This window comes from Balaenoptera physalus (genome assembly GCF_965194825.1).
Source record: "Balaenoptera physalus genome assembly, chromosome: 1".
NCBI classification, from domain to species: Eukaryota; Metazoa; Chordata; class Mammalia; order Artiodactyla; family Balaenopteridae; genus Balaenoptera; species Balaenoptera physalus.
In genome coordinates, this window is record NC_138882.1 from 26,066,202 (window position 1) to 26,090,529 (window position 24,328).

Here is a 24,328-nt window from a genome sequence, read left to right on the forward strand (position 1 = left end):
TATATAATAGAAAAAAAAAAACTAAAAACTACAATGAGGTATCACCTCAAACTGGTCAGAATGGCCATCATCAAAAAGTCTACAAAGAATAAATGCTGGAGAGGGTGTGGAGAAAAGGGAACCTTCTTGCACGGTTGGTGGGAATGTAAATAGATACAGCCACTATGGAGAACAGTATGGAGGTTCCTTAAAAAACTAAAAATAGAACTACCATACGACCCAGCAATCCCACTACTGGGCATATACCCTGAGAAAACCATAATTCAAAAAGAGTCATGTACCACAGTATTCAATGCAGCTCTATTTACAATAGCCAGGACATGGAGGCAACCTAAGTGTCCATCATCGGATGAATGGATAAAGAAGATGTGGCACATATATACAATGGAATATTTCTCAGCCATAAAAATAAATGAAATTGAGTCATTTGTTGACACATGGATGGACCTAGAGACTGTCATACAGAGTGAAGTAAGTCAGAAAGGAAAAAACAAATACCATATGCTAACACGTATGTATGGAATCTAAAAAAAAATGGTTCTGAATAACCTAGGGGCAGGACAGGAATAAAGACACAGACATAGAAAATGGACATGAGGACATGGGGAGGGGGAAGGGTAAGCTGAGACGAAGTGAGAGAGTGGCATGGACATATATACACTACCAAATGTAAAACAGACAGCTAGTAGGAAGCAGCCACATAGCATAGGGAGATCAGCTCGGTGCTTTGTGTCCACCTAAAGGGGTGGGATAGGGAGGGTGGGAGGGACACGCAGCAGGGAGGAGATATGGGGATATATGTATTTGTATAGCTGATTCACTTTTTTATACAGCAGCAACTAACACACCATTGTAAAGCAAGTATACTCCAATAAAGATGTTAAAAAAAATGTAAAGGGGGAAGCATGGGGAGTCACTTAGAAGTGTTTATGATTGCCAGAATTACTTGCTGAGCTCTGGTGGATAATGCCATGCCTCTAAATATAAACAAAAAGCAAGGAAAGCAGCTAGTCCAACTCAGAAATTCCCTCACAGGCTACCAAATTTAGAACACATTGTGGTCTGAGCATACTGAAAGCTGCAAAATGATACAGCACAGGCCCATCTCCTGATATCCAGTCTTTCTACCAATCTCTCCCCATCCTGCTGGCATGACTCAGTGAAAACAAATTAGTTTAGGTTGATCTTATAGGAAACCAAAAGAAACAAAGTCTTTTTTTTTGTCAATTAAAGTAGCTATTTTCTTCCCTTTACTTTTATGTATAATTTCCTCCTTTTTTCTACATTTAAACTAAAAATGTTTGTTAATGAAAAGTTCTTTGTACAAATCCTCAGAAATCTGTGCTTTATTATTTTTAACAAACAAAGTAGCCAGTGGTGCAATGAGGCCAGTTTTTAAATTTTGAGAAATTTTTTGAGCCAGTTGAAATCATATTGGTAATTTGAAATCAGCCATAGTGGGAGTATTCATATCATGGAAATTGGCAAACACTAGAAATGAGGACTTTTCCCCTAGAGATTGTTAATATTTACCAGCATACCACTAGAGGTATTGTAAAAAAAAAAAAGAGAAAGAATCAAGAATATTGTAGAAAGCAAGAGAAGTCTGGAAAAAGCTCTTTGATAAAATTAAAAATCAGTTTAATAGAGAGAGGAATCTAATTTTCCTGACCCTGTGAATGATTCACTTTGTTATAGGCAAATTATTTAACCCCTGGGTTTCCTTTTGGCTAAAAAGATAATAAGGCCTGATGAAAAGCCCCTATTTGATAAAAATGTAACAAAGCACATATGTATTTAAGCAGTGATAATTTTCACTTGTGAAATGAATGTGCATCATCTTATAAGTGGTATAATTTGGTTAGGCAGTGCTGTCCTCAGTTAATGACCTGAGGAATCATGAATAGTGTTTCTCAATTTACCTATTTCTAAATTAAAAACCAAAGATTGTAAAGACAACATCCCATGAAGCAATACACAATATCTTAATCTTCCAATATGCACAAAAACTTGATAATCCTTAAGAAACATTTTATTCATATCTACCTGCCAACTGACAAGTCAAACAGCTTTCCACCCTTGAACACAGAAAACACTGAGGCCGGGACTTCCCTGACAGTCCATTGGTTAAGACTTTGCCTTCCAATGCAGAGGGTGCAGGTTTGATTCCTGGTCAGGGAGCTAGGATCCCACATGCCTGCAGCCAAAAAACCAAAACATAAAACAGAAGCAATATTGTAACAAATTCAATAAAGACATAAAAAAGAAAAGAAAAGAAAAGATTGAGCCTTCAGAGAGATCAGGTACCAGCACAGAAGTCTCACAGACTCTTCTCATCTTCAGCAAACAATGTGACATTCCTGCTGAGGCCCACGGGAAACCAGCACACCATCTATAAAGAGTACTGTATTGATATTTTTGTACTGCTATCTGTAATATTTAGTGCATATGATACTTAATAAAAAACACACTCCCCAAGATTAACCTTGTGTGAAACTGAGTGCCTACTACATGTTAGGAACAATGCAAGTCCATTTTAGACACTGCTATTGCTGCCAGGAGGTAGCGACTTATTTTATTAAGCTGTTATGAACACAAGCTCTCCAATCAACCTTTGAGCCTTGTATTACAAAGACCAAAATTTGAAACACTGGCCTATTAGGAAACCCTACACATCACAGTGCCAGGTTCCTGGTAGGATGGGCAGTTAGACACAATATTCATTCTGCATTTCCAGTGGGCTCATAGTAATAATAGCAACCTATTATTCACCAGTTATATGCCAGACACTTTACAAATACTTACAGCTCTGCAAGTTACACATTTAACTCTCATATTGTTACTGAACTGAACTTGGGTCTGCTTGCCTGTGTGCAGCAAAGCCAATCTACTCACACCGTATTATTAGTGAAGGAACGTACAGTGTTTATTGCAGGATGCCAAGCATGAATGGGCAGCTAATGCTCAAAAGATCCAAACTTCCTAATGGCTTTCAGGGCAGGGTTTTGAAAGGCAACATTTGGGATGAGAGTTGCAAGTCATGGACTTTCTTCTGATTAGTTGGTGTTGAGGTAACAGGGTGATGTTTTGGGAATCTTAATCATCAGCTTTCTGGTTCCAACCAGAAGTATGGGGTCTGCATACTTGTGGTCAGCATGTAATCACCATCCTCCACTGGGGTGAGGGTCTTAATTTCTGCAGAATGACTCAAAGTATGCATCAGATTGTTATATACATATATCACTTGAGGAAGAACTAGGACTTTGCTTCATCCCTGAAGAATTGTTTAAGCTATCATTACTTTTCTTCCTGGACTGCTTTTCCTTTTTTTCTCTGTTCCCTCACTTCCCTAATTAATAACTGCTCTTTGGAACTCAGGGAAGGCCTAGGAGACTAAAGACTTTTTTCTACAAACAAGAAAGGAGGGACAATGATACCTCATTGTAGTTTTGATTTGCATATCTCTAATAATTAGTGATGTTGAGCATCTTTTCATGTGCCTGTTGGTCATCTGTATGTCTTCTTTGGAGAAATTTCCATTTAGGTCTTCTGCCCATTTTTGGATAGGGTTTTTTTGTTGTTGTTGTTGAATTGTATGAGCTGTTAGTATATTTTGGAAATTAATCCCTTGTCAGTCAGATTGTTTGCAAATGTTTTCTCCCATGCTGTAGGTTGTCGTTTTGTTTTGTTGATGGTTTCCTTTGCTGTGCAAAAGCTTTTAAGTTTAATTAGGTCCCATTTGTTTATTTTTGCTTTTGTTTTCATTACTCTAGAAGACAGATCCAAAAAAATAATGCTGCAGTTTATGTCGAAGTGTGTTCTGCCTATGTTTTCCCCTAGGAGTTTTAGAGTATCCAGTCTTACATTTAGGTCTTTATTCCATTTTTTATTTTTATTTTTTTTAAATAAAAATTAATGCAAATAAATCCATGATGAACAAAATATGAAAATTTAAAATAAAGACAGGGCCAGTGTTTCTGATTTTTGCTTTGGCTTCAGACTCCAATATGGTTAACCACAGCATTGTTACTGATGCAGCATCCAAAACTCATCTGATGACACAAGCACTACCAGTTTGACCCAACCCCAGATGTCCTTCTTCCTGCCTGCCTGCCTTCATTTCTTTTACCCTTATTCACTGAGAGCCTACTATCTGCCAGACACTGCTCTAGGCATGAGGGATACAGCAGTATGAAAAAACAAACCAGATGAAATTCTCTGCCCTTATGAAACTCACATTCTAGTAAGGAAGACATAAATAAGATAATAAATAAAATATACAGAATGTTAGATAGTTGGTGATGAATACCAAGGAGGAAAATAAAGCAGGGAAGAGAGTTGTGAATAGTCAGGGTGGGGTTCTGTGTGAAATTTTAGATGGAGTGATCAGGGAAGGCCTCACTCAGAAGGAGGCTTTGAGGGAAACCCTGAAGGGGAAGAGGGAGCTGGCTATGCAGTATCTGGGAGAACATTATAGACAAAGGAACACAACAAGGCTCTAAGGTGAGAACCTGCCTGGTGCATTACAGGAACATGGAGAAGACTGGGTAGTTTGAGCAGATTGATGAGGGGACAGTAGAAGGATCTGAGGTCAGAGAGACGATAGGAGGTCATATCACATAGGGGCTTTTAGGGCAAAGTAAGGATCTGACTTTTACTCTGAGTGAGACAGGAGTCACTTTTGAGCAGAAGAGGTATTCTACGCCTGTCTTTAAGCAATTATTCTGACTACTTTTTTGGGAATCCACTAAACAGAGACCGAGTGCAGACTCAGGGAACTGCTACAAGGTTTTTGCAATAACCTAGGTGAGAGGTGATGGTGGTTTGGCTTAGGATGTTGACAGTGAAAGTCCTGAGAAGTGGTCAAAATGCAGGTAGAGTAAATGGGATTTTCTGATGGATTGGATGCGGATGGGGAGCACTGATAGAGAGACTGAAGATGACTAAGATATTTGGCCTGAGCAGCTGCGAGTTTGGGGTTACCATGAACTAAAATGAGAAGGACTGAAAAGGGCTCAAGGTTTGTGTTGGCGTGGGGTAGTGGTGGACATTAGGGGATCAGTTTTGGTATGTTAAGTTTGGGATGTCTATACAACATCCAGGTGAGGGTTGTCAAGTAGGCAATTTGATATTCTCTGTTGGAGCTCAGGGGTAGGATCTGCCTGGAGATATATGTTTAGGGTTATTGGTATATGGATGATATGTAAAGCTATGTGACTGGATAATATTACCTAGAGCATGAGTATAGGCAGGAAAAGGAAAAGGAAAAGGTCTAAGAACTGAGTCCTGGGACACTCCATTCTCTAGAGCTGTCCTGTTCAATACAATAATCTCTACCCACATGTGGCTGTTACAATTAAATTTTAAATTAAATCTAAAATTCCGTTCTGCCATCACACTAGCCACGTTTTCGTGTGTGTGTGTGTATTTTGGCCACAGGGCATTATTGCAGCAAAAATAGAAATGAAGCTTTTCCTCTCCTGAGAGCAAGGAAAGTAAAGGGGACAGTGAACAGGCCAGAGAAGAAACATAACCTGGCCTGAAGGAGTTAATCACTCCTTGTTTTATCTTAACTGTTACTAATAGTTAACGTCTATAACTAGATTTGTACTTCACAAAGCTAACCTATCATTCTCTGACACTATGTAAATTACATCCTGCACCTGTCACCCCTAACTCTGGGTGGGTTACATCCTGCACATGTCACTCCTTAACTTCATGTAAATTCCCCACGCTCCCTTGTAACAAATCACCCCCTGTAGCTTTTGCATTTCAGAAGAAGTTTGCAGGCGGATAAGCCAGAGACAAATGGATCCAACTTCCAGGCTGGGGGCCCCAATTACCGGGCTGCCTGACGCCAGCTATGACTGTTTTGAAATAATGCAAGGAGAAAAAGAATGTCAGACCTTCACCACTTTGATCCTTATCATATACCCCACACTTCCAGCCCCACACGTAAAATCTTCTCCGATTCCCCAGGGTAGGGCGCACAGTTTTGGGAGGCGCTAGCCCACTGTGGCCCCACTTTGCTTAGCAAAGAAATAAAGCCACATTTTTCTCTTTCCTTCTAAATTCTGTCTCTGTATTTATATTTGGCACTGTACAGAAGCTGAGATTCCTGCAACAGCATGCAGGCTGTGGGATGGTTCCCTGACAAGCGGTTGAACCCTGGCCTCCACAGTGAAAGCACCAAATCCTAACCACTAGGCCACCAGGGAACACCCCCAGCCACATTTTAAGTGGTTAATAGCCACACGTGTCTACCATATTTGCGAATCCAGATAGAGGACGTTTCCGTAATTGCAGAAAGTTCAAATGGACAGTGTTGATTTAGAGGGGAGGAAGGTGAAAAGTAATCAGCAAAGGAGAATGAGGAAGAACTAGAACCATACAGATTAAACCAGGAGAGTGTGGCATCTTGGAAGCCAACTGAGAAAACGATTTCTAGGAGAAGACACTGGTTCACTGAGCCAAATGATGCTGAGGACTGAGCAAATGCCCACTGGCTTAGCAACGTGGTGGGATCTTGACAAGGGCAGCTTCTGGAGAATGAAGGGAGTGAACGTCTTACAGGGTGAATTCAAGCAGTTTTATTGTAAAGGGGAAAAAGAGACAAAGGATAATAGCCAGTGGAAGAAAGGGGATCAAGAGAGAATTTTTGGTTTGCTTGCTTGGTTTGGTTTGTTTGTTTGTCAGTGATGCAAATGACCCAGTAGAGCAAGAAAAACTGATGATGCAGGAGAGAAAAGGTGAAAGGGCTGGAGGGATGTCCTTGAATAAAAGACAGGATGGAACCTAGTGCACACGGGAATCCCAGATAGTGTGTTAGTGATATTAGGGGAGGAATTATAGTATTGGGGCATAAATGCAGGTAGATGGGCAGGTGTAATGGTGAGAGCTTGTGCAAATTCCCTTCTGACTACTTGACTTTTTGCAGTGAAGTAGGAAACCAAGTCTCCACACAAGAGTGAGACTTGGGGAACTAGAATCAAGAATGAATGGATCGTCTGGAAGGATGGGAGAGCTAATAATGGTCCAGGGACAGACAGTGTGGCCACCCTCCTGAGATCATAAATTTAAAGAGAGACTGACTCATCAGCTGGGGTTGTTTACTCAGCCACGTTCAGCTGCACAGGTGAGGTACTGAGTAAGCAGAGAGTTGGAGTCAAACAGGATCATGGCTTAAGCCAAGCGACATGATAAAGCAAGAGCGATGTCTCGGGGTTCTGATCACAAGCATGTGCTTGTCTTCTGCTTAACACATGTGGAATTCATTTTTTGTTTTTTGCCACTCCCTTTCTACTGCCTCTTTATGTGCCTGTTGCTCCAAATAGTAGGTACAGAGAAATTTTATTCCTGTTCATTTGGGAACCTGGAAAAACACCAAAATTTACTTAAGTTCAAAGTAACCCTTAAATGGGCACATGTTGATATCATGCATTTGGATAAAGAGATGTATATGCCAGTAAAATAATTAAGGATGCTGGGCTCCAGCTCTTTAGCAGGAAAGAGAGATGAAAAGGACATCATTCAGGGAAGTAAACTTAGTTTGTTTATTGGGCTTTTATTATTCCTTTCAGTCTATATCAGGGTTTCTCAATCTTGGCACTATTGACATGTAGGGCCAGAGAATTCTTTCGTTGTGGAAGCCTGTCCTGTGCATTGTAACGTGTTTAGCAGAATCCTTGGCCTCTACCCACTAGATGCAAATTGCAGCCCCCAGGTTCCAACAACCAAAAATATTTCCAGATATTTTGGGGTGGCAGTGGAGGCAAAAATCACCCCAGCTGAGAACACTTCACCACCCAACCCTTGCTAATGCTTAGCAAGACGAAATGTGAAGGGAGATTGGTAAACTCGCACATATCTCCTCAGTACGAGTGTCCAGACACTAGTTTGGGCCCAGCTGGGAAAAGGAAGTCAGATACATTGGAAGCTTATCAGGGTGGTATATTCACTGAACCAGAATATATTCTTGGCCACATGACACTTCAGGTAAACACTTAAAATATTTTTCAGGGTAGAAAAAAATAAGGTGGGAAACTTAGGTCTCCCAATTGTTTGTTGGTTTGATGGTTAATTTTATGTGTCAACCTGGCTAGGCTACAGTATCTAGTTTGGGTCAAACCGGAGTTTAGATTTTGTTGTGAATGTATTTTTTAAATTCAATTGAATTGAATTGAATTTTATCTTATTTTATTCTTTATTAAAGTATAGTTGATTTATAATGTTGTGTTAGTTTGAGGTGTACAGCAAAGTGATTCAGGAATACATATATATATATATATATATATATTCTTTTTCAGATTCTTTTCTCTTATATATTATTACAAAATATTTGTATAGTTCCTTGTGCTATACAGTAGGTCTTTGTTGGTTATCCATTTTATATATAGTAGTGTGTATATGTTAATCCCAAACTCCAAATTTATCCCCTGTCCACTTTCCCCTTTGGTAACCATAAGTTTGCTTTCTGTGTCTGTGGGTCTATTTCTGTTTTATAAATAAGTTCATTTTTATCTTTAAAAAAATTTTTTTTTAGATTCCACATGTAAATGATATCATATGATATTTGTCTTTGGCTTACTTCACTTAGTAGGATAATCTCTAGGTCCATCCATGTTGCTACAAATGGCATTATTTCATTCTTTTTTATGGCTGAGTAATACTTCATGAATGTATTTTTAGAAGAGATTAACATTTAAACCAGTAGACTTTGAATAAAGCTCATTACCCTCCAGAATGCTGTTGGGCTTCATCTAATCCGTTGAAGGCCTTAAGAAAAAAGACTGAAGTCCCCTGAGGAAGAAGGAATTTAGCCTCCAGACTGCCTTTGGACACAAGATTGTAACATCAGCTCTTCCCTGCATCTCCAGACTGTTGGCTTGTCCTGCAGATTTTAGACTTGCCAGTCCCCGCAATTGAGTGAGTGAATTCCTTAAAATCTCCCTCCCTCTCTTTCTATCTCCACACACACACACACCCTATTGCTTCTGTTTGTCTGGAACCCTGACTAATATGATTGCTTTCCCTCAAATGAAACATGTTTGAATCAAACCAATTAGATTTCCTAGGAAGCACCCTCTGAATACCTATTAGTATCCCCATGATGGCCCAGCCACAGCAACAGTTAGGAGAACTATGTTACAATATTGGGGCATACACAATTCAAACTGAATGGGCCAAACGACTTTTTTTTTTCTTTTTTTTTTTTTTTTTTTTTTTACAGAAGACATCAGGAAGGCCTAGGGAAATCTTAGCAAAGAGTTTTGCAACGATAGATGTGTGAGCCAGCTGGAACCATCCTCAGTAACAACCGTCATATAAAATCATGATGAAAGATCTCAGAACAATTTGCTTGCTGGCGACTAAAGGCCTAATGACTTTTAATGGACAATGTACAGATAACAGACAAAGAACTTCTCAGGGTGGGCGTGCATGGTGCTACTTCAGTGGTTCTCCACCTTGAACGTATATCAGAATCACCTGGAGGTTTTGGTGAAACACATTGCTGGGCCCCATCCCCAGAGTTTCTGATTCCATAGGTTTGGGGTGGGGCCTGAGAATCTGCATTTCTAACAAGGTCCCAGGTCATGCTGATGCTGCTGGCCCAAGACCACACTTTGGAAACCACTGTTAAAGATGATTGCTTCAAGAGAAAAACTAGAAGGAACAAGGATGAGAGACTTGCATTTGGCGGGTATCTTTAGCACTCACCTGGACCCCACATCTGAAAGTGCTAAGTTATTTCAACACAATGATCATTTATTGAGCATCTGCTAGGTACAAGCACCAAGCTAGGTGCTGGGTATATTAAAACCATCGGCACAACCCCTGCCTTCTGCTCCGTTCCCCCTACTCACTTGACTGACAAGGTAATCTAGACCATTATAAGATCCTTATTGAGTGTACACCACCCTCCATAATCTGGCACCAAGACCCTGTCAGCAGCACACCTCAGAAGAAAAGGGAGAAAAAAAGAAAGAAAAAAAAATTAAAATAATAATAAAATTTGAAAAATAATAATAATAAAAAGAAGAGAGCAACCAAGCCAATAAACAAATCCACCAATGATAACAAGCACTAAAAACTATACTAAGATAAACATAAAAATCAGAAACAAATCAGTCACAGACAGCAAACCCCAAGTCTACAGTTGCTCCCAAAGTCCACTGCCTCAATTTTGGGATGATTCATTGTCTATTCAGGTATTCCGCAGACGTGGGGTACATCAAGTTGATTGTGGGGATTTAATCCACTGCTCCTGAGGCTGCTGGGAGAGACTTCCCTTTCTCTTCTTTGTTCGCACAGCTGCTGGGTTTCAGCTTTGGTTTTGGCCCCACCTCTGCGTGTGGGTCGCCCTCAGGCATCTGTTCCCGCCCAGACAGGACGGGGTTAAAGGAACGGCTCCTTAGGGGGCTTTGCTCACTCATGCCGGGGGTGGGGGTGCTACGGTAGTTATAACTATTGCAGGGCGAGCCTGAGGCAGCAGAAGCCAGCGTGATGTTGCACCAGCCTGAGGCGCACTGTGTGTTCTCCGGGGGAAGTTGTCCCTGGATCACAGGACCCTGGCAGTGGCGGGCTGCACAGGCTCGTAGGGGGTGTGAATAGTGACCTGTGCTTGCAAACAGGATTCTTGGTGGCTGCAGCAGCAACGTTAGGGTTTCATTCCCATCTCAGGGGTCTGAGCTGATAGCCATGGCTCGCGCCCATCTCTGGAGCTCATTTAGACGGTGCTCTGAATCCCCTCTCCCTGCGCACCCCAAAACAATTGTCTCTTGCCTCTTAGGCAGATCCAGATTTTTTCCTGGACTCTTTCCTGGCTGGCTGTGGTGCACTAGCCCCCTTCAAGCTGTGTTCACGCAGCCAACCCCAGTCCTTTCCCTGGGATCTGACCTCCAAAGCCCAAGCCTCAGCTCCCAGCCTCAGCTCCCAGAGCCTCCCAGACAAGCCTCTCAGGCTGGTGAGTGCTGGTCGGCACCGATCCTCTGTGCGGGAATCTCTCTGCTTTGCCCTCTGCACCTCTATTGCTGCGCTCTCCTCTGTGGCTCCAAAACTTCACCCCTCCACCCCCCATCTCTGCCAGTGAAGGGGCTTCCTAGTGTGTGGAAACTTTTCCTCCTTCACAGCTCCCTCCCAGAGGTGCAGGTCCCATCCCTATTCTTTTGTCTCTGTTTTTTCTTTTATCTTTTGCCGTACCCAGGAACCTGGGGATTTTCTTGCCTTTTGGGAAGTCTGAGGTCTTCTGCCAGCATTCAGTAGGTGTTCTGTAGGAGCAGTTCCACATGTAGATGTATTTCTGATGTATTTGTGGGGAGGAAGGTGATCTCCACGTCTTACTCCTCCGCCATCTTGAAGGTCCCCCTCGCATTTCATGAAAATGTGGCTCCTTTCTTGTCCGTATAATTGACGTAATGTGTTGCTCAAGTTCTCACTCTCAGTAGAATCGGGAAGTAAAACGGTCCAGTAACGTTACTCCTTTTCTTCCGGTGGTAAGACACTATTCCAGGGTAGAATAGTAACTTCTGGCTAAGCGAGGCCTCTTTGGGGTAATGGCAGATTGTTAGAGGCTTCTCTCCCTTTCCACTCTCCCAGACGGCGATGCCGCAGGTGGCACCTCGCGTGCTATCTCCAGGCCTGGGTCTCTGTCCTAGGGAACCTACTGCGGACATGCTGGGCTCACCCAGCATTTGGACCCCAGCAGGGTCTCCCAGGAGCAAGGGGTAACTTCTAGGCCATCTCCTATCCAGTTGGGATCTAATTAATTTAAAAATATGTATATATATCATCTATACGTTGCCCAACATCCACTTACATCTAATCCTTTCACAGTATTTGCTGATTTTTTATTTAATTCTATTGAAATAAACGGATTTTAAAAATGATACCGTAAGTTAATGGGGGTTTTTTGCTGCAAAAACTACTGTAATTTTATCATAGGAAAATTTAAGGAAACAGACTTTTAGTTCTGTGGCTGACAATAATGTTCCAATTCCAAAAATATACTAATGTTACTCAATGCATTTGATGTAATTGTTAACATACATTTATAGTTGGAACTAATATAAGATTTTTTTTAGTCATATTGGTTCAATATTTCTTTAATTTAGTAGACATGTATTAAGAAATTCTTACCATTATTTATATTGTTTTGGTTGTTACACAAGTACAATCACACAGTTACTAACATTTTATGTTCATAATTATTTATTAAAATTTAAGCATTAACTGACCACATAAGATTATTGTGTCAGATATGATACTGAGATGGCTGTAACACATTTTTGTAAATACTGATTTTTTAATTTTATTTCCTTGTAAAATTTGAAGCTATGACAAAATATGAGTATCCAAATATAAAATAAAATGAAATTTAAAATATAGAACAAAAGTTACTTGTCCTCTAATAGAAAACTTTTAATAAAATAACTATGCCATCAACATTAGGTTACTGTTATGAAATGATAATGCTGTCTTTGATCACTCTTTTCTATTTTCTGATTAATATTACAAAAAAACAAACAAATATTTTTCTTAGGGATGACCTGGCTTTCACTTTTTGCATGGTCAAATAGAGAATTCATCTCTTACGTTAAAATTTTAAGGTGGCTTTTAGAATAAGTATTTACTCCTTTTGTATAATTTTATTTCATTGTGTTTTCTTTAAGGGCAGAGAAGCTGTGCAGCCCCGTAGGAGGGTTGGCACTTTGGTGATGCTGAGATGAGAAAAGGTCAAGACCTTGCAAAGTGTTAAACTCACTTTGGCCTTGGACTCTGTTCTTCTTTTGCATTGCTTCCTTAAGGCTCCTGATTCCATGGCTGGTGGGCACCACTAGAGTAGCCTCATCCTGTAAGATTCAGCAAGATTTCTTAAGTGAATTCTGGGTTAGGTGAAGTTTCTTTCTTGATTATTATTATTATTTTTTTAATGTCTGTTTTCTTTCCACTTAGCAGACCATGTTCCTTGAGTCCAAGTGGCACAGTAATCTGGCAAGAATGTATTCCCAGAAGTAGAACTTTATGTGACAGCTTCAGTTGAAGGAAGGAGACGGCCAAGACCCATGTAAGATGAGAATGGTGGTCTGAGAAGAGCACTAAGGTGCCCTTGGAGTAGCCCCAAGCCTGTGATGGAAGCACTCATTCACATCCCTGAGTGTTTACTGTGGAACAGGCACTGCCTCAAGACACAAAGAGAAAAGTAAAAAATAAACAGGAATTCTTGTCTTCCTGGTATTTACATTCTTTTTTTTTTTTTTAACATTTTGCAATTAATTTCAATTCTGTATGGTCAATTTTTTGTTTTTTAATTTATTTATTTTATTTATTTCTTTTTGGCTGTGTTGAGTCTTCGTTTCTGTGCGAGGGCTTTCTCTAGTTATGGCAAGCGGGGGCCACTCTTCATCATGGTGCGTGGGCCTTTCACTGTCGTGGCCTCTCTTGTTGCGGGGCACAGGCTCCAGACGCACAGGCTCAGTAGTTGTGGCTCATGGGCCTAGTTGCTCCGCGGCATGTGGGATCTTCCCAGACCAGGCCTCGAACCCGTGTCCCCTGCATTGGCAGGCAGATCCTCAACCACTGCGCCACCAGGGAAGCCCAGTATTTACATTCTAATGGGAGTGGAGAGGAAGCAGATGGCTAATAAGTAAATAAAGCAAACTACATTAGTGAGGAATAAGTGTGATAGTGAAGAATAAATCGGGAAATTGAATTCATTATTACTAGAAAATTGAGACATTAAGAAGTAAAGTCTGGGTTGAATCAGTAAAAACATCATATTAAAAATAGACGTAGGGCTTCCCTGGTGGCACAGTGCTTAAGAATCCACCTGCCAATGCAGGGGACACGGGTTCGAACCCTGGTCCGGGAAGATTCTACATGCCACGGAGCAACTAAGCCCGTGCGCCACAACTACTGAGCCTGCACTCTAGAGCCCACAAGCCAAAACTACTGAGCCCACGAGCCACAACTACTGAGCCCACGTGCCACAACTACTGAAGCCCGCATGCCTACAGCCCGTGCACCACAACAAGAGAAGCCACCACAATGAGAAGCCCGTGCACCGCAACGAAGAGTAGCCCCCGCTCGCCACAACTAGAGAAAGCCCAGCACAGCAACGAAGACCCAACTCAGACAAAAAATAAATAAATAAATGTAAAGTAGGTGAGGTTATTAACCACACAAATAGTTCAGGGAAAAGTGTCCATACAGAGGAAGCAGCCAGTGCAAATGCTCTAGTGTTTGAGAAACAATAGGGCAGTCTGAAGGAGTCCCAATACGCAGAGGCTACTGGGAATATATTGTTAGGGAGGCATAGGTGTTAGATTCCCCATAAAGCTATATTACCAGCTATTGCATTTACTGTGAGTCAGGGGGAAGCTGACTTTTTGAGCAGGGAGCTGATATAATTTGATTCTATTTAACCAGATCACCCTGGGTGGAATTTTTAAAGGGCAGATTTATAAGGACAAGGACAAAATCAGGTGAAATCTATAAGGAAGTTATTGCATATTCCAGGCAATCGATGATGGTAACTGAGAGGATTTATTGGAAGATTGAGGTGTGTATTTGAATAAATCATCAAGGATTAATGTTGGAAGGGGAGAGGACCTTGGTCTTTGTCCTCTTTGAAGAAAGAATTCCACAAAGAAACACTGTATAGCAGGCACAGAGTTTATTGGAAGCACAGTGCATGCAAATAGAACAAAGATGCAGTTAATTTAGAGCAGAAGCAAATCAGAAATACACACCTAGAGAAGAGTATGGGCATCCTACCTAATGAGGAGAGTGCCAGAGAGGTGATTTAAATCACTTATATAGGGGGGTTCTTCCCAGTCTTTGTTCTCCTCTGGCCAATTACCTCGCTTCTTTTCCCACATATGACCTGTCCCAGTGCCCTGCCCGACACGTGTGCACATCTTTTACCCAAGATGGATTCCAGCTCAAGGGCCTATGGGAGATTGATAGCACCTACTACGGGGTAACGCCCTCTCCCTTTTTGACCACTGAGGAGTCTTTCTGTGCATGTGCACTGAGGGAGGTCTCCTTGACCTCAGGAGTGATAGATGTGGTCATCTTATCTCTTTACTCCAGCAGAGCTCAGCTTCTGCCACTAACTTTGTCCTTGAAAAGGACAAAGCTCCTTTGTGTCAGGGCAAACAAAGCTCCAATTCACTCCACTTGACAAACTCCAGCTGTTCAACCCAGGGACCCATCTATCTCCTACCTCAGGATGAAACCAAGTTTTTTGTCCTGAGCAACTAAAAAGATAGGTATGGGGAAAGTCATAGCTGATTTTAGGTTGAAGTGAGAGAAAGAGGTCAGAAGTTCAGTTTTAGGCATGTTAAGTTTGAGAAGTTTCTCAGAGAGCCACGTGGAGATGTTCAGAAGGTATTTAGTATATAAATCTATACAAAGTTCTATATATCCATGTAGCTATGCATTTACTTACCTACCTATAAACGTATTTTATTTTAATTTTTAATTCAACTGTTTTATTTGATTATTCATTTTATATTGCTATGTCTAATGAAACTTATTTATTTTGTTTGTCTGATGCAAATTAATCAGTAATTGGCCAATTAAAAAACTTAACTTGGCAGATGCAAAGCTGACTGTTCCATTGAGATCAATGCTCGCAGAAAGATTGTAAGCTAGAATAAATCCTCATTTGATATTTTAAAGATTATGTTAATGTATATTTTCTAGAAACTAAATTTTTTCCCATGGAACAAAAATAATTGGTAACATTAAATATTCAGATAGAGATATGTTGTATTTTCCTATGTAATTCAGTAATATATTCATGAAAGTGGTATAGATTTTAGAAATACCATCCAATATTCCAAATTTCAAAACCATATCAATCTGCAGTGAAGGAGACACTGGCTGGGTTACTGGTAGATTGGCTACCTGAATCAATCAGTATTTACTGTAGAAAAAAGACATATTAACAGTTTTTCAACAACAGGTATCAAATACAGGGAATCAGACATTTATAAAATTGTTTAGGTACTAAAAAAATAAAAGCCAAAGGGAGAGTTCATAAGTTTCAGTTTTACTCATGAGTTTTTAGCCAGAGAATCGGTAAGATGCTGCTTCTCATCTCCCTGCTTCGTCAAGACACTGTCACCATTACTACTCCTGGCTTGCAGAGCCAGGGCAAGTGCATGAAAAATGACCTAAAGTCGCTGGGGAAAAAACCCCCAAACCTCACTTTTAGAAAAGCATACACTTCTGGTCTTTTGGCGGGAACTGCCATCTTTCAGTAATTCACCAGAATGACCAAAACAAAGGGAAAGAGGAGAGGCATCTGTTATATGTTCTCTAGGCCTTTAGAAAACATGGATTTGTTCCTTTGGCCACATACTTGCGAATCTACAAGAAAGGTGATATTGTAGACATCAAGGGAATAAGCACTGTTCAAAAAGCAATGCCCCACAAATGTCACCATGGCAAATCTGGATGAGTCTACGATGTTACCTGGAATGCTGTTGCCATTGTTGTAAACAAACAAGTTAAGGGCAAGATTCTTGCCAAGAGAATTAATGTGTGATAAAGCATATTAAGCACTCTGAGAGCCGAGATACCTTCCTGAAACATGTGAAAGAAAGTGACCAGAAAAAGAAGGAAGCAAAAGAAAGATTTTTGGGTTCAACTGAAGCACCGGCCTGCTCCACCCAGAGAGGCACACTTCGTGAGAACCAATAGAAACGAGCCTGAGCTGTTGGAATCCATTCCCTGTGAATTCATGGCATGGCTGGTGTAAAGAACATAAAAGACCTGGACTGTAAAACAAACAAACAAAAACATGCACTTCTGCTCACCAATAGTACAGGAAGATTAATAGGACATCCACTTCCTTTCTACCTTCTGAATGTCATGCAAGTTTATCTCATTGGTAGAACTTAAAACCCCACCAAGAAATCTGGAGGCAAGGGAATTGAGATATGTAATTCCCAGGCTTACAGTCCTTCCACCAGAAGGGTGAGCACAGAAGGATTTTGGAATTGATGTCATTGCCAAAATTCCATTCTTTCCCACAGTTCAACCCAATGACTTATATTTTAACTTTTGAACAATGGCAAAATCAACAAGAGCATGCGTTGATCTATAATAACACAACCCATTCCTCATTTACAGGAAGATGTCCTGAAACTCTCTTTTCAAGGTAGAGATCCACAGTTGAATCAATCACTATATCCATCTCTGGGTGATGGCTATGTTTTTTTTTTTTTCTAATGAAAATATACTGTTCTATGATAATCAGAGATAAAATTATAAGGTAAAGGTGCACCAACACATCTTACATGTAATATTTAGGAAGAAAGGAAATAGTGGCTAATATATGCCACTTAAAATGAAAGGGAAGAGTGTGCCTATTTCTAAATGCCTAAAACTAGTCTTGAGATGTTGGTGCTTTTAATTTCATTTTTCCACTACCTAGTCCATCTCTTTCTTGCCCTCAAATCATTTTAGTTATTTATGATTATTTACGTGGTGGAAATTTCTTGGTAGCTCCAACTACATTAGATTCAGGGGTCTTCACTAATTACACAAGGAAGTACGATGAAGTATCCCTTGGAAATTTTCTGGATTCCAGATACACACCCCTTTATAACCATTATGTAGCAGGATCAATCACTCCAACCAGGGTAATAACCCACACCATTGCCTGCTGGTTTCAGAGCCATGAAACCCAAACTATCCAGTATGCAGTCTCAATGCTCAGATCAATCTAAATGCTTCCATATATATTCAGCTGAAATTTAAAGGTGATACTTTTTCCTAATTAATGCTCTAAATTTCATGTAAGACTTAGCTATGCTCTTAATTCACTCACCTCTTAATTCTGGAACCAAAAGTATTAGATGGGTCTGGTTTTTAGAGACAGCTATGTTCTGCTACTATAAAAAAATAAAAAAAACACTTAAGAGTGATCTGAAAAACGCATAAAAGCCTTTTTAAATCACGTTTGGGCTGAAAATTTAAAGTCCCAAACTAGTAATTTCCCACTCACAGGCTATTGCATATTGACAAAATCAACCAGTCCACCATCAAGTCTTGTAGTGACTAATCCTTCATACTGTTTCTTTTTTAACAGCCAGTTCATCTCCCTAAGATTTGCCTTCAAAGGGCACATTATTCAGGCATACCTACATGATAATTTAAAGAGTTATTTGCAATTTCATACTATGGAAAGCCAGTATCTTCCCTGGTGGCGCAGTGGTTGGGAATCTGCCTGTCAATGCAGGGGACATGGGTTCGAGCCCTGGTCCGGGAAGATCCCACATGGCGCGGAGCAACTAGGCCCGCGAGCCACAACTACTGAAGCCCGTGCGCCTAGAGCCCATGCTCCGCAACAAGAGAAGCCACCGCAATGAGAAGCCCGCACACCGCAACGAAGAGTAGCCCCTGCTCACTGCAGCTAGAGAAAGGCCGCGCACAGCAACGAAGACCCAACGCAGCCAAAAATAAATAAATTAAATAAATTAAAAAAAAAAAAAAAAGGAAAGCCAGTATATATTTTCCACTTAGGACCTTCCAAAACAACCTGCAGAGATAAAACAATTCCCAGCTGCCATTTTTGATGGTCAAGTTCTTGGAAACACTTTTGGTTCTCTATTCTATTTTATTCAAGTCTTGTAAAGAAGCCAAAAACTTCTTTAAGTACTTCAAGCAAAAAAAAAAACTAATATAGAGCGTTGATACTTACAAAACCATTAGAATTTTTGGATGAGTGAAAGTCTCTAGATTCCTTTCTGGTTTTTAGTTGTGACCTAAATAATCAGAAATTTGCTCTTAGGAAACATGTTATAAAATGACTGGAAATCCTCACTGATTACTGAGACTTCTCTGAATATTTATGGAGTTAAGGGAGAATAACTTGCAGCCCCTGTAATGTGTGGTTATAGGGATTGCACAGAAGGGCAGGAAATAATTTCACTGAAATAAAAGGAAAAGGTAAAGAAGAGATCTCAACATAGACTCACAGTTGTCCGCCTCAGGGTTCTGATGTAAAGTGACATGGAAATAAAGATTGTTGTATGTTGATTCAAATCTTTATAGATATTTTCTAAATGATACAATGTGAAAAATACTTATTAACCTTGGGAATGTTACAGCAAACTAGCAAACATCCCTCTCCTCCCATATCTTACAGTCTAGGGAGAAATACAGTTGAGCAGGCAGAGTTATAACTGAATGTCTTAAGTGTATTGTTGGTGCAGAAATAAGAGAGTAATATTAGTTACTAAGTATAATTTTAAATTTAATTTTTAAAACCCTCAAATTGCTTTAGAAAGTATTGTATGTTTATGTTTTTGTTTTTTCATAAGTAGATTCTAAAGATTGACGCATATATCCTGGAACAGAATAGAGCCCACAAATAAACTCATGCACTTATAGTCAATTAATCTACAACAAAGGAGACAAGAATAGGCAATGGAGAAAAGACAGTCTCCTCAGTAAGTGGTGCTGGTAAAAGTGGACAGCTACATGTAAGAGAATGAAATTAGAACACTCCCTACACCATACACAAAAATAAACTCAAAACTAATTAAAGATCTAAATGTAAGACCAGAAACCATAAAACTCCTTGAAGAAAATATAGGCAGAACACTCTTTGACATAAATCATAGCAATACATTTTTGAATATGTCTCGTAAGGCAAAAGAAGCAAAACCAAAAATAAACAAATAAGACCTAATTAAACTTAAAAGTTTTGCATGGCAAAGGAAACCATCAGCAAAACAAAAAGACAGCCTACTGAAAGGGATAAAATATTTGTAAATGATATGACTGATAAGAGGTTAATATCCAAAACATATGAACAACTCATAGAAGATTGAAAAATGGGCAGGAGACCTGAATAGACATTTTTCCAAAGAAGACATACAGATGGCCATCAGGCACATGAAAAATGTTCAACATTGTTAATCATCAGGGAAATGCAAATCAAAACCACAATGAGATATCACCTCACACCTGTCAGAATGTCTATCATCAAAAAGACCACAAATAACAAATGTCGGCAAGGATGTGGAGAAAAAGGAAACCTTGTACGCTGTTGGTGGGAATGTAAATTGGTATAGCCACTGTGGAAACAGTATGGAGGTTCCTAAAATACCTAAAAATACAACTATCATGTGATCCAGCAATTCCACTCCTGGGAATATATCCATAGAAAATGAAAACACTAATTTGAAAAGATACATGCACCCCAATGTTCATAGCAGCATTTTTCACAATAGTCAAGATATGGAAGCCACCTAAGTATTCGTCAACAGATGAATGGGTAAAGAAGATGTGGTATATACATGCAATGGAATACTACTCAGCCACAAAAAAGAATGAAATTTTGCCATTTGCAACAACTTGGATGGATCTGGAGGGTATTGTGCTTAGTGAAATAAGTCAGACAGAGAAAGACACTTTATGTTATCGCTTATATGTGGAATCTAAAAAATAAAACAAATGAATGAATATAACAAAAAAGATTCACAGGTATTGAGAACAAACAAATTAGTGGCTACTAGTGGAGAGAGGGAAGGGGGAAGGGGCAAGAAAAGGCAGAGGGTTAAGAGGTTGTGGTAGGTCACACAGCATCACCCTGATTTTTCCTGCAAGTTCTCAGACCTTCCCTGTGCTCTGTGGAGTCAGAGCCCTTTAACAAGACATTGGTCACAGTTTCAAACCTTCAAATGAGAGAAAGATCCTGAAGGAATCACCTTTCAACTTCTCACTTCTATAGGCCCATTATAGCTCTCACCTCTAAGTTTACAAACCTGAAATTCCAACTGTATCGACAGATTTGAAATGTGGCTAGTGGGACTGAGCAATTTGGATGCTTTATTTTATCATAATAGATTGAGTTAATTATAGATTGAATTAAATTAATTATAAACAGGCACATCTGGCTAGTAGCTGCCACACTGTACAGTGCACCTCTAGAGATCCAAAGAGAAGGAAGATGTTACTGCCTCTCCCCTGGCTGTTCCTTGCTGCAGAGTCGCTTGCTGGCCTGATCTGTTTATTCATCTGTAGGTATTTCCTGTGCTCATGCAGATATGCCAGGCATTATGTGAGGCCTTGGGGACACTCAAACAGTAATGTCAACACCTAAGTTTTAGAGGAATTCCCAGCAAGGGGCCCACTTGTAAGCAGAGGTGAAGAGCATGGCCCAGTGCACCTCTGCTAGACATATTCAGAGAGCAGGTACAAAGGGGAGGGAGGTAAATTTCTCTCTCCTCATGAGCCCATCCTTCTCACCCCTGACTCTGGAAGATCCAGGGATGGCAGGGGCAAAAGGCCCTAAGGAGGTAAATGACTTGTACACTGAAAACTACAAAAGATTGCTCAAAGTATTAAAGGCAACACATTAATTGGAATGACATTACATGTTCATACACTGGAAGACAATATTGTTGACATTTCCATACTACCCAAAGTGATGCACAGATTCATTTGCAACATCTATCAGAATTCCAATATCATCTTAATAGAAATGGAAAGACATTCTTAAAATACATAGGGCACCACAAAAGACCCCAAAGAGCCAAAACAACCTGGACAACAAAGAACAAAGATGGAGGCTTCACACTTCCTGACATCAGAACATTACAAAGTCACAGCAATCAAAACAGTATGGTACTGGCATAGAAATAGGCAGATAGACCTATGGACCAGAATTAAGAGCCCCCAAATAAACTGACACATACATGGTCAAATGATAATCGCCGAGGTTCTAAGATGACACAATGGGGAAGAATAGTCTCTTCAACAATCAACAGAATGAAAAGGCAACATACAGAATGGGAGGGAATATTTGCAATCCTTATATCTGAAAAAAATCTTATATCCAAAACACACAAGAACTACTACAACTCAATTGCAAAAAGAAAAAAAATAAAGGACAAATAACCTGGTTTTAAAATGAGCAAAGGACTTGGATAGATATTACTCCAAAGAAGAGATACAAATGACCAACAGACATATGAAGAAGTGCTCAACATCACTAATCATCACGGAAACACGAATCAAAACCCCAGTGAGACATCACCTCACACCTGTTAGGATGTGTATTATAAAAAAATAAATAAATAAACAGATGTTAGCAAAGAAGTAGAGAACTGGAACTTTTGTATGTTGTTGGTGGGCATGTGAATTGGTGCAGCTGTTATGGAAAACAGTATGGAGGTTCCTCAAAAAATTACAAAAAAAGTACCATTTGATCCAGCAATCCCACTTCTAGGAATATATCCAAATGAAATGAAATCAGTATCGAAAAGAGATAACTGTAATCCCACATTCATTGCAGTTCTTCAAACAATTGCCAAGATGGGTCAGTCGATTGGGTGCAGTGGGGAGCCTGGAACTCACACCTGTGCGGAGCTGGTTGCTGCACTGAGAGAACATAACAGGCAGAGCTCCTAACCCAGGCCCAGCGGCCCAGCCTCAGGGTACACCCCATCCTTGCCCAGGAGGGGCAGATATGTTTACATAGACTACTTCCAAGCCATTGTCTGGAGACTAGGACACATTTGTTGGCATGTACTGTCCCCCAGAAGCGCTCCAGGGTTTATGTCTGCACAGTATGAAACCTTATAAACGCCCTATGTGCAATACTCCTGCTTCCCTGCCAGGGACAAAGCAGGGAAAGATGAGACTGTAAACACAAAGAGCTGTGAAATTCCTCTGAGAAAAGCTATTCCACACTTTCAGTATTTACAGACAACATCCTCCCTCTGATTTCAGGCCCTCAGGCAATTGTAAGCTACTTGGAAGGCCCCCAGAGGTTACTCCCGGGCAAATGAGCTGCCCTAGTCACAGACTTACAAGGTTTCCACCTTCCTCAAAACAGTCATTTTCTTTCTTCCAGGCCCTTGGACTCATTAGTAGGGTAACCTTATGTCCCAGTTTGCCTGGGACAACCCTTATTTACATCTACTGTCCTGGTATAATTATACCAGCTCCAAAGTATCCTGGTTTGTTCCATAAATTAAAGACCATCCTACCCATTAGCCATACCTGTGTTTCAAGTTAAGCCAACCCTCTAGTGGTTAGAGAGGCTCATTACATGTATCCCAGACACAGATGGCCCTGGAGGAGGACACTCCCGTGAGCCCAAGCTTGTAGGGGTAACATCTGAGGTTGCCTGCAGGGGTGTGAGGGACAAGAGGGGAGAGAAGAGAGGCTGCCTTGGAAAATGGAGCTGGTGCCTACACCCCAGGAAAAAGATGAGTCCCTCAACTCCAGAGGGACTGTCATTAACAAATATCCACTGGGAAGGCAGAGACCAGGTTACAAAGGTGAAACAAGCCAGGTTCCCAGACCTAAAGAAACCTCCAATTTAGTTGAGTAGACATAGAAAAATAAACGACATGCAAGGTCATGTGTGCCGGGTCCACGTAAGCATATATTTATTGAATGATTTATTCATTCAGCCAACATGAATGGAAACATCCCAGGCTCCCTGCTAGGGATATATAGTCTAGGGTGGCATACACTCCAGACGGAAGGTGCTATATACCAGAGTTGTGGTGGGCTCGCTGGGTCTCATTCCAAAATTGCCTTGCAAAGCTCTCATGAAATCTACTTTTTTTTTTTTTTCAGTTTTACAGCACACTTTATTTTTTTTTAATTTTTTATTTCTTTTTAAATTTTACTGAAGTATGTGGAATCTAAAATAGGACACAGGGACTTCCCTGGTGGTCCAGGGGTTAAGATTTTGCCTTCCAATGCAGGGGGTACAGGTTCAATCCCTCTTCGGGGAGCTAAGATCCCACATGCCTCGGGAACAAAAAACCAAAACATAAAACAGAAGCAATATTGCAATAAGTTCAATAAAGACTTAAAAAGAATGGTCCACATCAAAAAATCTAAAAACAGAATAAAAATTCTTTGAAAATAAAATAAAATAGGACACAAATCAACACACCTATGAAACAAAAACAGACTCACAGATATAGAGAATAGACTTGTGGTTGCCAAGGGGGAGAGGGGTGGGGGAGGGAAGGATTGGGAGTCTGGGATTAGCAGAGGCAAGCTATTATATATAGGATGGATAAACAGCAAGGTCCTATTGTATAGCACAGGGAACTATATTCAATATCCGGTGACAAACCATGATGGAAAAGCATATGAATATATTCTTTGTATATATATATATGGTTTGTCACCGGATATTTGAATATAGTTCCCTGTGTGTGTATAACTGAGTCACTTTGCTGTACAGAAGAAATGACCACTTCATTTATTTTTGCATAAGGGTAAATAGCATTCAACACAACTTACTGACCCAGGCACTGGAGAGGAATGAATCCTCATTGGT

General features: G+C 40.3%; 1 pseudogene across 1 annotated transcript; it reads left to right on the forward strand.

Moving 5' to 3' along the window:
• LOC309665040 (large ribosomal subunit protein eL21 pseudogene) lies at positions 1 to 24,160 on the forward strand (annotated as a pseudogene). The gene is made up of 2 exons (XR_014268385.1): positions 1 to 8,925; positions 12,952 to 24,160. The product of XR_014268385.1 is annotated as a large ribosomal subunit protein eL21 pseudogene (transcript).
• Positions 24,161 to 24,328: the final 168 nt, after the last annotated feature.